The sequence below is a fragment of the Nanorana parkeri genome, unplaced genomic scaffold (assembly GCF_000935625.1).
Source record: "Nanorana parkeri isolate BGI_ZX_2015 unplaced genomic scaffold, ASM93562v1 scaffold435, whole genome shotgun sequence".
NCBI lineage: Eukaryota > Metazoa > Chordata > Amphibia > Anura > Dicroglossidae > Nanorana > Nanorana parkeri.
Window position 1 is genome coordinate 824036 of NW_017306703.1, and position 11747 is coordinate 835782.

An 11747-nucleotide genomic window follows, 5' to 3' on the forward strand; every position below is an offset into this window, starting at 1 on the left:
TGATCTTCTTAATATACAGCCACCTTCTTTCTACTTCATCAGATCCCCACATCCTTATGTACACAAATGGGAGATGTAGGATGTCCCATAACACCTGAAGAATGGGAAGACTAGTTATAACTCCCCCCAGACAAACTGTCAATAAAAAGTGGTTTCTGAAACCAGTCACCATATTACCTGACTTGGAAGACTGAATCTGATTGGTTATATAACAATTCGAGAGGGAGGATGTTGCCCAGGATTCCAGTAGCAGACACACTAATCCCACATGGCTGAAATCTATCTGCACAGTATTACAAAGAAGTTTGATTACATTGACCCTGTAACTTTTCTAAAATAATTCAGAAAACTGCACCCTGTAATAGATGGGGCTTTCACAGTTAGCAGCACCTCTGCTATTGGACACTTCCATGTGTACCAGATAGCGCATCACTCTCTGGGCAGCGAGGTTCCTCCTGCCGGATGTTATGTCACTGCAGGATTCAGCAGCCGGTGGGGGGGGGGGCATGGCACCCAGCACCACTGCTGACACTCCTGGATGGGGATAGTGTGTCATCTACTGGTTCCTCCCAGGGATGCACCGATACTCGTATCGCTGCCGATACGAGTATTTGGGCGAGTACGTGCTCCCGATAACGGAATTTCCGGTATCAGGAAGCCGAACGGCTAGTGATTGCCCGCCCCCGGTTTCCTGATTGGCCAGAAAGCCGGCTCCATTATTCCTCGCCACCTGGTGACGAGGGAGCATGTAGTCGGCTTTCCAGCGAATCAGGAAGCCGGCCGGGGAGTAACTAGACGTAGCTCGGCTTCCATAATGAGACTTCCGGTATCAGCGAGAACAAAAAAAAACACATACTCTATACCGAAAAAACATGCATCCCTAGTTCCTCCTGCTAACTGCTATGCAGTCAGCAGGAAGAGCCAAAGCGCCCATCATAGCAGGCGGCAGGAGGAACCACAGCGCCCATCATAGCAGCCGGCAAGAGGAACCATGGTTCCCAGTGGGGGACCCGCTATCCGGCACACTGAAGTGACAAATAGCAATGGCGCTTCTAGTTCTGCGAGAGTGCAAACATTTTACTCACTGCCTACTAGTGAGCCAAGTATTCAACCTCTTGTATTACAGGGTGTAGCTGGCTTGATTAGTTTAAAGACATGACACGGTGGCTTTAAAACAAAATTGGTGGATTTTCTGACCTTTGTTATGCTGGCCATACACTTTACAACTATCACAAGACTTTTGTCTTGCGATGGTTGTGAGCTAATAAAAAGCTTGTACGATCTGCCCATCTTGGACAGGCAGATCGTACTTGCAATCATCGAGAGCCCGCCCCGCCGAGGGGTGGGCTTCCAATGACTCCAATGCCGCACGGGCGGCAGTGTGCGCTTGCGAACACCGGCCCGTTCAGCATTTGCCTCACGAGAACGGCACTAACCGCCGACAATCGTACGATTCTCAGCGGGTTTTCAAGCCTGCACGGGAGACAAAAGCCTTCCATAGACCTGCCGATTATCGTACGATCCCGGGATTTCCCGCGATTATCGTACGATAATCGGCAGGTGTATGGGCACCTTAAAATAGGGGGAAGGTCGTGGATATTATGATCAATGCTGAGCATACAAAAGGTGTCAATAAGTAGTTTAAAACAAAAGTATATACACTAAGGATTACCTACCAAAAATGAACCCTGCCATTTACATTCCTCTTAATAGGCATTGTTATGCACACTCACAGGCAGGAGAAGAGAACAATCTAACATAGTTGAACTGGAAAGTGATCCGAATTGGAGAATGTTTCCAAACCAGCTATTTTGGACTAGATTGTTCACTTCTGCCTTCTCCAAACTCTTCACCCTTTTGTGAATAACCCTGTCAGAGCCTGGACACCATTTGTGAGGTCAAGAGGTTGACAAGGCAAAAACCATTAAACTTTAGATGACCCAAACTTTTGACTCAAAAGCTAGTGTAAAAACATTAGAAAGTAAAAGTAGGACTCATAAGAAAAATACGTTCGATAATGGCATCAGAAACTTCAGAAGCCGATTCTCTTTCGAAATGTAATTTAATTGTCACTTTTATTTAACATTCTATTTTGGAACGAATGGAGTTTCTGAACGAAAACCACATTAACTGTTAGAAATTCGTTCGTAGAACAAAAATTTTCCAACATGCTCCTTCGAAAAATTGTCAGGAACATTGTTGTTTTCGTCTGTCGATTGCAACATACTAATTGATAGATATTCGAACGAACGTTCAGAAAACGACTACTTTCAACCATGTATACCCCACTTAAGCCGACACAATTCTAACAATCTAAAACTTAAAATGCAAGAATTCTTGCATAAGTGCAATCATAACTAGTTTTCTTGAAAAGCAGAACAGCAGCTTTCCAGAGGCGAAGCTGTTGTGGATTCACTGCAACTTGCCTTTATAGACAAAATTAAGGGCTTGTTTACAGTGCAACTCGCATACAATGATCACCACCAATCGCAGTATATATAGAACTGACCATTCGAGAAGCGGGGTGTAACCTGAGTAGGCATAGAGACTAGCAGTTCCCCAAGGGACTGTCCATAGGCCATGTGGACTCAGGAGGAAGGAGCACCAGGATGGGTGAACATGGAGTTTGAAAGGGGGGGGGGGGTGGAAGTAGAGGTAAACAGGGAAGATTCAGGGTACAAAAGATCATAAGTTGTGTTTTTACTGCCACCAAAATCTGATGGGGTCGTCAAAGCCAGGCAGGAAGACAGGGCAGTTTATTATTACAACTATTGGTAGGTGATGTGAAATGAAAGAAGACCTACAGGCAGAATAAAGCTTAACTTTGCAGTGCGGCTTGAAATTCCAACGTACAGCCGCACATCCAACAGTTTATAAAAAAATTAAATAAAATCAGATTTATTGAAAGTTCATACCATCCAAGTACACAGTAAAATCATCCCACACCGATCCGATAGGCTTAGTTCTCCTCTAGGGGACCGAAAAAGATATACTCACACCCTAGCCTTAATTCTGCAGCAGACACTGCTCACCTCTCTCCCCCCCAGGTTCTTAAGTGATAACTCAGAGATCATAAGCCCAGGGGAGAAGAGGCAACAGGGACCAGCCAGGTGGGATTGAGGATCAGGGGAGTATTTATTTTTGTTTTTTAAGACCAAAACGAGCACTTTACCCTTGCGGTACAGTTAGCCCCACTGCAAGAGTTAATTTTTACTCTGCCCTAAGTTCTTCATTAAATTTTTAGAAAAGAAGAAAAGACTGCAAATGGAAACTGGTTGGCAATTGATGAGATCCAGGGGGGGGTCATGTGTTGAGTGAAGGTGGGTTAATGGAGCCAGGCAGCTAGATAGAAAGAACGGACAGCTAGATAGAAAGAACGGAGATTGCCAACCTTGCCGATAGTTTGGAGCTATGGAAGATGTTCTGGCCAAATCTCTTTTTTTTTTCCCCCCCTTAAATTTTTGGCATGGTTCACCCTCAAAATCCATATCAAACCCCTAACTCCTCAGATAATGGGCTTGTATAAATACGGAGTTTATTTAAAAAAAATGTTTTGCTTTTACCAGTTAGGATAGATTGCAGCTCCTATCTCCTGCCCAGTAAGAGCCCCCTTCCTATTATCCTTATAATCTTTATAACTCTGATCATAAAGCTTCCGGTGCTGCTGCACCAGGCTGCCAATATCCATCCAGCCCAACATATTTTTAAGTAAAATAAACTGCTAGCTCTCAAAATTTCTTTTTTTTTTTCTTCACTTCCGTTAATTTTACATGCATTGATGTCCATTGAGTTGCGGAAAATTGCAAGCATGTTGTATGTTTTCGCACAGTACCGCAATGCACAGCTCCGCCCCATTGTGGTGTGAACAGGGCACAAAGAAAACAATTATTCCCTATGCACCCCAGCGGTAACCTGTGCGGTAAAATACAGGTCGCTGCATGCAGTGTGAATGAGCCCTTATTGCTACATGATTGTGTGCCTCTTGCACTCCAGTGCACAGGACTGAAGCTGTGACACGCTCAGAGATAAAATGTTACAAGAAAAATGAAACACGCTGGCCTGCAATTTCACAGGCACAGACTTTAAGCCACTTAGAAGATAAGCATACTGTCAACTCTAGGAATTTAGCTAGCAAAGCGGCCAAGGGCAAGATGATGAATGATAGGATAAAAATTGAGCATTTCATTACTTTGTCTGGGTCCCCACAATCAGAACCCATGCAAATCATCAGGATTGACCAACATGTACAATTAGAGCACCCCCCGTGAAGCTGTGCTGCTCTGTTGCAATTCATTACCACACACATGCATTAAAAACAGACAACATTTTATTTAGAATGGGCTGCCAATGCACCCCAAACTGGGCCAGCATTTTTTTTTTAATGCAGCATACCACAAAAACGCATGGTACAGCACTTTTCTGCAAATCATAGGTGTGAAGCTTGTCTTATAACATAGCGTTGTCCACCACTTTCAATCTCGGCAGCAACAATATGCCGTTAGAGGACCGTGTACCCAATGAACCACAACAGAATCCGCCATTTCAGGGGAGGACTAAGACATTTTGGCCTGAGGAGCCAACAAATCCAACCGATTCTTTTACAGAAGTTGTTTTGTTTTTTTTCTTTAAAAAGACATTGTAAAGGATGAAGGTAATAAATACATTTAAAAAAGGTGACTGACTCTATAAAATGGCATTGACTCAAATAAACAAAATACCACATCATTAAACTTCTTCTAAACACATGAACACAACACATATCTTTCAATATTGTCAAGTGTAAGATAGCAGAACCTGTTAGAAGAGAAGTAAAACTTTACATTAAAGAATGAGTAGATATTGCAAGTACTGATTAAGCAGCCAACAAAGCGAAACATAGAATACTTATTGCATGTCATAAACTACTAGAACATGTTTATTGCACCATATAGAACACACCAAAATGCCACACTGACTAAGCAACCACGGTTTGACAACATGGTTACTATCTTTACAGTTCATAAGCCCATGAATATGGCTTGTTTTCCCATAAAAGCACAAGACCCTCCAATTAAAAAACAAAAAAAGTGCACAAATTCTAATAACTGACCACAACCTAATGTGCCAAATAGGCAAGAATCATGTGCCTTTGCTTGACAAAGAATCCCACAGATATCACAAAGTTTGCCTGAAGGTCTTATTGGCATTCTCTTTTGTCCTGCTCTCTTTACGTTGAGGTTTGCGTATGCCATTGTTCCATTGGTCTGAAAAAGAATCTCCCAGTCTCACTTCCTTGCGGCTGACCCGACACAAACCCTGGCATAGTTTTTTGGCCTTATTCCCATTGACTTTGATTTTATTTTTACATCTAATAGTTTTTAAACATATATCTCCCAAGTATTGTTTCTGTGCTGAAGAAGAGGCAGCTTAACTAGATCGCAGAGGAGGGGGAAGAGTCAGAGAGTGCTCGGGAGACAGCGTGCAAGAGAGAAAGAGAGAGCAACATGACCAGACTGAAGGAAGGAGGGAAGGAGATTGAGAGCAGGCAGAATGACCAGACAGTGGAGAGGGGTGGGAGAGAAGGAGGAGATCGACAAAGTGGTGAAGGACGGAGAGTAAAAGAGCATGCAACTAGACAAGATGATTGCGGAGGAGGAAGAGAGAGGAGGTAGCAAGACTGGACTGAAGTAGTGAGAGGGGGTGGTCTGCAAGAACTGATAGTGAAGGAGGTAGAAAGAACAGCAGCAAGAATGGATGGTGCAAGATGTAGAAGAAGAATGAGACCAGATTGTAGAGGGAGAGAGAAGACACAGTAAGACACAATGTGCAGGAAGTTTAAGAGCAGCATGAGTACGTTTGGATTGTGGAGGGGACAACTCAACAGGACCTATGTGGAAGTCCCAGGATTCAGAATATGAACAGTACTCTACATACACTATATTACCAAAAGTATTGGGACGCCTGCCTTTACACGCACATGAACTTTAATGGCATCCCAGTATTAGTCCGTAGGATTCAATATTGAGTTGGCCCACCCGTTGCAGCTATAAAGCTTCAACTATACTGGGAAGGCTGTCCACGAGGTTTAGGAGTGTGTCTATGGGAATGTTTGGCCATTCTTCCAGAAAACACATTTGTGAGGTCAGGTACAGATGTTGGACGAGAAGGCCTGGCTCGCAGTCTCCGCTCTAATTCATCCCAAAGGTGTTCCATCGGGTTGAGGTCAGGACTCTGTGCAGGCCAGTCAAGTTCCTCCACCCCAAACTCGCTCATCCATATCTTTATGGACCTTGCTTTCTACACTGGTGCGCAGTCATGTTGGAACAGGAAGGGGCCATCCCCAAACTTTTCCCACAAAGTTGGGAGCATGAAATTGTCCAAAATGTCTTGCTATGCTGATGCCTTAAGAGGCCAAGTCCAACCCCTGGAAAACAACCCCACACCATAAACCCCCTCCACCAAACTTTACACTTGGCACAATGCAGTCAGGCAAGTACCGTTCTCCTGGCAACCGCCAAACCCAGATACGTCCATCGGATTGCCAGACAAGCGTGATTCGTCACTCCGGAGAACACATCTCCACTTCTCTAGAGTACAGTGGCGGCGTGCTATACACCACTGCATCCGACGCTTTGCATTGCACTTGGTGATGTAAGGTTTGGATGCAGCTGCTTGGCCATGGACATCCATTCCATGAAGCCCTCTAAGCACTGTTGTTGTGCCAATATGAAGGCCACACAAAGTTTGGAGGTCTGTAGATATTGACTTTGCAGACAGTTGAAAAGAACAGCAGCAAGAATGGATGGTGCAAGATGTAGAAGAAGAATGAGACCAGATTGTAGAGGGAGAGAGAAGACACAGTAAGACACAATGTGCAGGAAGTTTAAGAGCAGCATGAGTACGTTTGGATTGTGGAGGGGACAACTCAACAGGACCTATGTGGAAGTCCCAGGATTCAGAATATGAACAGTACTCTACATACACTATATTACCAAAAGTATTGGGACGCCTGCCTTTACACGCACATGAACTTTAATGGCATCCCAGTATTAGTCCGTAGGATTCAATATTGAGTTGGCCCACCCGTTGCAGCTATAAAGCTTCAACTATACTGGGAAGGCTGTCCACGAGGTTTAGGAGTGTGTCTATGGGAATGTTTGGCCATTCTTCCAGAAAACACATTTGTGAGGTCAGGTACAGATGTTGGACGAGAAGGCCTGGCTCGCAGTCTCCGCTCTAATTCATCCCAAAGGTGTTCCATCGGGTTGAGGTCAGGACTCTGTGCAGGCCAGTCAAGTTCCTCCACCCCAAACTCGCTCATCCATATCTTTATGGACCTTGCTTTCTACACTGGTGCGCAGTCATGTTGGAACAGGAAGGGGCCATCCCCAAACTTTTCCCACAAAGTTGGGAGCATGAAATTGTCCAAAATGTCTTGCTATGCTGATGCCTTAAGAGGCCAAGTCCAACCCCTGGAAAACAACCCCACACCATAAACCCCCTCCACCAAACTTTACACTTGGCACAATGCAGTCAGGCAAGTACCGTTCTCCTGGCAACCGCCAAACCCAGATACGTCCATCGGATTGCCAGACAAGCGTGATTCGTCACTCCGGAGAACACATCTCCACTTCTCTAGAGTACAGTGGCGGCGTGCTATACACCACTGCATCCGACGCTTTGCATTGCACTTGGTGATGTAAGGTTTGGATGCAGCTGCTTGGCCATGGACATCCATTCCATGAAGCCCTCTAAGCACTGTTGTTGTGCCAATATGAAGGCCACACAAAGTTTGGAGGTCTGTAGATATTGACTTTGCAGACAGTTGTCGACTTCTATGCACAGTGCGCTTCAGCATGCGCTGACCCTGCTCTGTCATTTTACGTGGCCTAACACTTCCTGGCTGAGTTGCTGTTGTTCCCAGTTGCTTCCACTTTGTTCTAATACCACTAACAGTTGACCGTGGAATATTTACTAGGAAGGAAATTTCATTTTTCATTTAACAGGTGGTAAACTATCACTGTGCCACGCTTGAATTCACTAAGCTCCTGAGTGCGACCCATTCTTTCACAAATGTTTGTAGAAGCGTCTGCATGCCTAGGTGCGTGATTTTATACACCTGTGGCCATGGAGCAGATTGGAACACCTGAATCCAATGATTTGGAGGGGTGTCCCAATACGTTCGGTAATATAGTGTATATTGCCATATATGCTCCCCTGATTGCCATCTTGTTCCATCTTGAAATGGAACTCTGATGCCTTCTGGGCTTTCTTGACCCTTCATACTGGTCAAAAAGAGCATCTGTCTTACTGCTGAACCTATCAAGGAATTTCAGAAAACATCTTCTCACATTCAGAGTACAAACAGGATTCTTCCTGTTGGCAGGAAGGATTTTCAGAGACGGTGGGAAGGATAATATGCTGGGAACAGTGAACATTTGAGGACATCTGAAGTTAAAAAAAAAACACAAACCTGGGTCCGTACTTAGTACTACTTAGGCAACAAAGATCAAAAGATAAGGTCCTGTATTTCATTAACTTGGCCTTCCAATTTAAAAGCAAGAAGAAGCACCGTCTTGAGCAAAAGAAACTTAGTTGAGGCAATAGGCAAGGGCTTGAAAAGCTCCTGGGTAAAAGTCTGAAGGACAATTGAGACATCCCATTTCGGAAAGCTCTCCTCCAAGACTGGCCTTGATCTAGCTTGATTAAATCCATCTTGCAAGAATTCCAGAACAAATAGTGGCAAAGAGGCTAACATTTTTCTCGAAACGCCAAGAGGAAAACAATTCTCCATACTCTACTGTAAAGTAAAACGCTCTAGTTATTTAAATCACAACTTGAAGAAGGGTGGCCACCATCTGCTAGTTTCAACTGTTTAACAACCATGCTCTCCTGGGCCAGAATGGAGGGCTATCAGAACAAGGTTTTCATTATCACCTGCAGAAAGGGTTTTAAAGACGGGAATGCACAGTACAGATAAAGCAAAAAAGATTGGAGAGGGTGAAGGTGCAGTCTGGACCACTGAACTGCTGGAATTGAGGATGACATACCTAGAGCTGACAATATCTTGCATAAGCTAAAGGGAGCATTCACTGAAGCAGAAACATTATCAAACAGAGCTTTTCCATCTTTCCTACCAGAAGAATGATTTTCTGCTGGCATGAATCTATCACCAAGGCAAGAAATATAGACTGTATGTGATGGAATAAGGTTTGCCTTTTCAAGATTTAGTAAGAATCCCAAATTCCTGAAAGAAGTCTATTCTATCTGTAGATTTGACCTTAATGCAAAAACACAGAAGAAGATCGTCCAAGTCTGATATTAATGAAATCCTCTTGAGGTAAAGAGGGACACGGGCCTCTGCCATAACTTTGGTAAAGACCGTTGGAGCTGAGAAGCTAAAGTGGTGCACAATTCTGCCTCCCATCCTTACAGGGAGGTGTAGAAACCTGTAGGAGTCTTCTCTTATGGGTATATGCAATTAGCCATTTTTGGGGTCTATGGATGCCACAAAGCAATCTAGTAGAATCATTTTTCCTGATGAAATGTAATTAATCCATCTAAAATTTTTTGTAAGTGATGAACCTGTTCAGGTACTTAGGATTTAGAAATGTTATCAATGTTTTTTTTCTCCAGAAAAACTGGAGTAAATTGCCCGTTCCAACTCTTCTTGAGGAACTGGAACTACATTAGGGCATGTGCTTTTACCTAGGAGTTCTGTGACAAGAAATCTCAAGAGTGAAGGTCTGGAGAATTCCAGTCTGTAACCTCTCCAAATTGGCCCCTAAATAAAAATGCTGGAGATACTATTGAGGGAAGAAGGCCTCATCCAATTTTTCGTGGAGTACCTCTGGCTGAAATTCTGCAAAGAATGGCGGCCAGTGGAGAAGAACCCCTTCCCGGTGGCGGCCAGTGGAGAAGAACCCCTTCCCGGTGGCGGCCAGTGGAGAAGAACCCCTTCCCGATGGCGGCCAGTGGAGAAGAACCCCTTCACGGTGGCGGCCAGTGGAGAAGAACCCCTTCACGGTGGCGGCCAGTGGAGAAGAACCCCTTCACGGTGGCGGCCAGTGGAGAAGAACCCCTTCACGGTGGCGGCCAGTGGAGAAGAACCCCTTCACGGTGGCGGCCAGTGGAGAAGAACCCCTTCACGGTGGCGGCCAGTGGAGAAGAACCCCTTCACGGTGGCGGCCAGTGGAGAAGAACCCCTTCACGGTGGCGGCCAGTGGAGAAGAACCCCTTCACGGTGGCGGCCAGTGGAGAAGAACCCCTTCACGGTGGCGGCCAGTGGAGAAGAACCCCTTCACGGTGGCGGCCAGTGGAGAAGAACCCCTTCACGGTGGCGGCCAGTGGAGAAGAACCCCTTCACGGTGGCGGCCAGTGGAGAAGAACCCCTTCACGGTGGCGGCCAGTGGAGAAGAACCCCTTCACGGTGGCGGCCAGTGGAGAAGAACCCCTTCACGGTGGCGGCCAGTGGAGAAGAACCCCTTCACGGTGGCGGCCAGTGGAGAAGAACCCCTTCACGGTGGCGGCCAGTGGAGAAGAACCCCTTCACGGTGGCGGCCAGTGGAGAAGAACCCCTTCACGGTGGCGGCCAGTGGAGAAGAACCCCTTCACGGTGGCGGCCAGTGGAGAAGAACCCCTTCACGGTGGCGGCCAGTGGAGAAGAACCCCTTCACGGTGGCGGCCAGTGGAGAAGAACCCCTTCACGGTGGCGGCCAGTGGAGAAGAACCCCTTCACGGTGGCGGCCAGTGGAGAAGAACCCCTTCACGGTGGCGGCCAGTGGAGAAGAACCCCTTCACGGTGGCGGCCAGTGGAGAAGAACCCCTTCACGGTGGCGGCCAGTGGAGAAGAACCCCTTCACGGTGGCGGCCAGTGGAGAAGAACCCCTTCACGGTGGCGGCCAGTGGAGAAGAACCCCTTCACGGTGGCGGCCAGTGGAGAAGAACCCCTTCACGGTGGCGGCCAGTGGAGAAGAACCCCTTCACGGTGGCGGCCAGTGGAGAAGAACCCCTTCACGGTGGCGGCCAGTGGAGAAGAACCCCTTCACGTTGGCGGCCAGTGGAGAAGAACCCCTTCACGTTGGCGGTCAATAGAGAAGAACCCCTTCACGTTGGCGGTCAATAGAGAAGAACCCCTTCACGTTGGCGGTCAATAGAGAAGAACCCCTTCACGTTGGCGGTCAATAGAGAAGAGACCCTTCACGTTGGCGGTCAATAGAGAAGAGACCCTTCACGTTGGCGGTCAATAGAGACGAGACCCTTCACGTTGGCGGTCAATAGAGACGAGACCCTTCACGTTGGCGGTCAATAGAGACGAGACCCTTCACGTTGGTGGTCAATAGAGAAGAAACATTTCATATTATTGGTCAACTTACACTAGTGGTCCATGGGAAGAATGTCCTCCTTACTGAAAAGATCATTGGTGTCAATGGTTTATTATCTGAGAAACCAAACTTGACAACTGCTCAAGGAACCCCTAACAACCTCTGAAGGAACTCTAGCTGAGAAAGGCTTATCTGCCATGTTCCCAGATTACCCAGGTGTGTATATATCTTCTAGGTAAAGGCCCCCTGACCACACATATACAAACTGTGATCATCCGATTCCTTTCTTCCACACTGATGCACCTGTCACCTTTTCACTCAATGCCAGCCAGATGCCCACCTTGGTGCCAGGCTTATCTCAGTCCTGATCTGATACTCTGCCAGCTACAGGCCATAAACCAAGACACAATGCCCCCCTCCTACCACAAAGCCATCAAGCTTCCA

The 11747-nt window shown here is 46.3% G+C and overlaps 1 protein-coding gene across 2 annotated transcripts in view; it reads right to left on the reverse strand.

Annotated features, from left to right (window-relative positions):
• FBXL20 (F-box and leucine rich repeat protein 20) overlaps positions 1-11747 on the reverse strand; it is a 60747-nt gene that overhangs the window by 48393 nt on the left and 607 nt on the right. The gene's annotated exons all lie outside the window — the stretch shown is intronic.